Here is a 3,169-nt window from a genome sequence, read left to right as displayed (position 1 = left end):
AGCCTCACTCTGCATGGTGTGCCTATCCATCTGTCTCTTGCCCCACTGCCACCACATGGCTTGCCACTGGGGACCAGCCACCTTCAGAGACCTGTGTGTGGTCTCGTGCGCTGCCCTGTCTGGGACTGGCTGCTCTACGGACCCGCTGCCCCCTGCCTGCCACCACATGGCCCACTGCCTGCCACCACTTGGGGACCTGCATTGTTTCTGATGCCTGCTGCCACGGGGGATCCTGCAGAATTTTTAATAATCCATTACAGCAAGTTTCAGGACAGCCAGGATTACCTAGTGAGATACTGTTTCAAAATCAACATAAGTAGATCATCAGTGGCTTTGGCTGTCTGTTTTTATTTCTGGGTCCTCAATTCTATGGAAGCAGTTACTACCTGGCTAGGATGAGAAATCAGTAAACACCACTGGTAGCTGTCTTGAGATGTTTGACGGTGAAGCTGACATGCGGAGACAGGCAAAATCGCAGATGGCTGAGAATTGGCCAGTACCCTAATGAGTGCTGTAGCTCACTCTGATGCTGGTCCTTTTCTCTTCAGCTAATTTAAGATGCCTTTTTTTTCCAACTGAAAGTAAACTGATTAACAGAAGTATTAACTGAAGACCCAGAACTCGGTGTTCTTCAAAGTGTAGAGAACAGAATCATCATGAGTGACTGTTTAAAACATTACTGCTGGGGCTGGGGAGATGGCTCAGTTGCTAAGAACACTGGCTGTTCTTCCAGAGAACCAAGATTCCATTCCCAGCACCCAGATGATGGTTCCAACTGAGTAACTCCAGTTCCAGGGAATCTGGTACTCTCTGTTCTTCTCAGGTACAAGGCACACACATACACAGACATGCAGGCAAAACACCCATACACACAAATAATTTTAAAAATGACTACCTTGGTGGTGGTGCATGCCTTTAATCCCAGCACGCAGCAGGTAGAGGTAGGTGGATCTCTGTGAGTTCGAGGCCAGTCTGGTCTACAGAGTGAGTTCCAGGACAGGCTCCAAAGCTACAGAGAAACCCTGTCTCCAAAAACAAAAACAAAAAACAAAACAACAACAAAAAAAAGAAATGACTACCTTGGTCCCACTTTAATTGATAGTTTTTTTTTAAAATATATGTTTGCTTTTTTTGTTGTTGGTTTGGAGCTAGCAAGATGGCACTGTGAGGTCCAACAACATGAGTTCAACCCCCAGGACCCATGTGATGGAAGGAGAGAACTGCCTGGATTGTCCTGTGATCTCCACTGTACCACAGATGTGAAAATAAATAAATTTTTTCAGCTTTATCAATATACTATTCTATTGATGAGTACATAGCTAAATATGGGCCTAGTTGGAGGGAACCAGGCACCCCTAGACTAAAATGTTCAGAACTGAAAGCCAAAATAAATCCTTAAGAAGCCATTGGGCTACGAACCGAGGCGTCATTGATGCAGTACAGTCTATAATATAATTGCGCACAATCCATCGAACAATGCCCAGCTGTGTACATGGTACTAAGGATAATATGGTGACATAAGGCATAGATCCTGAAGAGTCCAGATAGTAAATAGTTGCATCCCAGCAAGTAGGCACTGGAGCTTTGGGAAGAGAAAGAAGTGGCTCCAAGGCAGACCAGGAAATTATGAAGCCAAGACTGGAAGTAAACCTAGAACATTCTAAGGGAAGCCATGCACACATAGAACATTCTAAGGGAAGCCATGCACATACACACTTCCACACCATCTGCAATCATTCGAACACTATGAGTCCCAACTGCATTTATAGCTCTCATTTCGTCTGGATTTCTGTTTTAACTGCTGTTGATGGTTATTGTTATAACTTCAAATAACCTATTTAAATATTTTTGTCTGTTTTGTTACTTTTTGTTTGTTTGTTTGTTTTTCAAGACAGGTTTTCTCAGTAGCTATATATAGAGCCAGTCCTGGAACTTGCTCTGTGGACCAGGCTGGCCTTGCTCCCCAAGTGCTGGGATTAAAGGCATTTGTCCCCCCCCGCTTTTTTTTTTTTTTTTTTTTTTGAGAGAGAGAGTTATCTCTTCTATGTATCCTTGTCTGTTCTAGAACTCACTATGTAGACCAGGCAGGCTTCAGACTCACAGATGTCCCCTTGCCTTTGCCTCCTGGGTGCTGAGAATAAAGGTGTGTGCCACCATGCCTGTTTTTAATTTTTATTATTTATTGACTTATTTATGAAACAGGGTCTTATGTAGCCCATGTTAGCTTTTTTCCTATTTATTTATTTATTTATTTATTTATGCAGTATCCTGCCTGTAGGCCAGAAGACCTTTCTTCTACATAGCCTGGCTAATCTGGTGAAGAAAGGGATCCTAGAAGAAAACAGGTAGGCAGCGACTCCCACAGCCTTCACACGGTCACTGTCCCAGCAACCTTTGCCCTGCCCCCACCCCCTTCTGTCTCATCCAGTTTCCAAATAACTGACACGGAGACTTAATATTAATTACAAATGCTCCGTCAATAGGTCAGGCTTGCTACTAGCTAACTCTAACAATTATATTAACCCATATTTCTTATCTATGCTTTGCCATGAGGCTTGGTGTCTTTTCTCAGTGTGGCATGCCCACCTGGCTTCTCTCTGCATCTGCTCTCAACTCCTCAGACCCAGCCCTTCTTTTTCCTAATGTCCTCCTAGTCTGACTCTTGTGCCCAATCTCTTCCTGACCAGCTATTGGCCAGTCAGCTTCTTTGTTAAACCAATCATAGTGACATATATTCACACAGTGTAAAGGAATATTCCACAGCTTTTGCTGTTTTGATGGAGACAGTAAGTGTCCTGAAGGCCCAGCAGCGCAGATCCAGCCAATGGTGTAATAGCAGCACAGTCACTGGAGAAACCCCTCTGAACTCTGGTTCTAAAGGAGAGGTCAGGTCCCACGCTGACGAAACCAAGGCAAGGAGCCTCATGAGAGCGGGAAGAAGCTCCTGGGACACTGAATCACACTGAGGTTCGGTGGCAGCCAGTCCTGGAACCTGTGGGAAAGCAGGCCAGGGTTCCCTGAGAGGCTTGGGTAGGAGAGATTTACAGAAATTGGACAAACAGTTCATTTCTAGACAGCATTTTAAATGTCTAAGGACCACCAACTCCCTTCCCTCTCTCTGAAAGACCCTACAGACCCCCCTCCGCAACTAGCATGCTCCCGGGGGAAC

Source organism: Microtus ochrogaster, unplaced genomic scaffold (assembly GCF_000317375.1).
Source record: "Microtus ochrogaster isolate Prairie Vole_2 unplaced genomic scaffold, MicOch1.0 UNK110, whole genome shotgun sequence".
NCBI lineage: Eukaryota > Metazoa > Chordata > Mammalia > Rodentia > Cricetidae > Microtus > Microtus ochrogaster.
Note: the sequence above shows the minus strand (reverse complement) of the source record.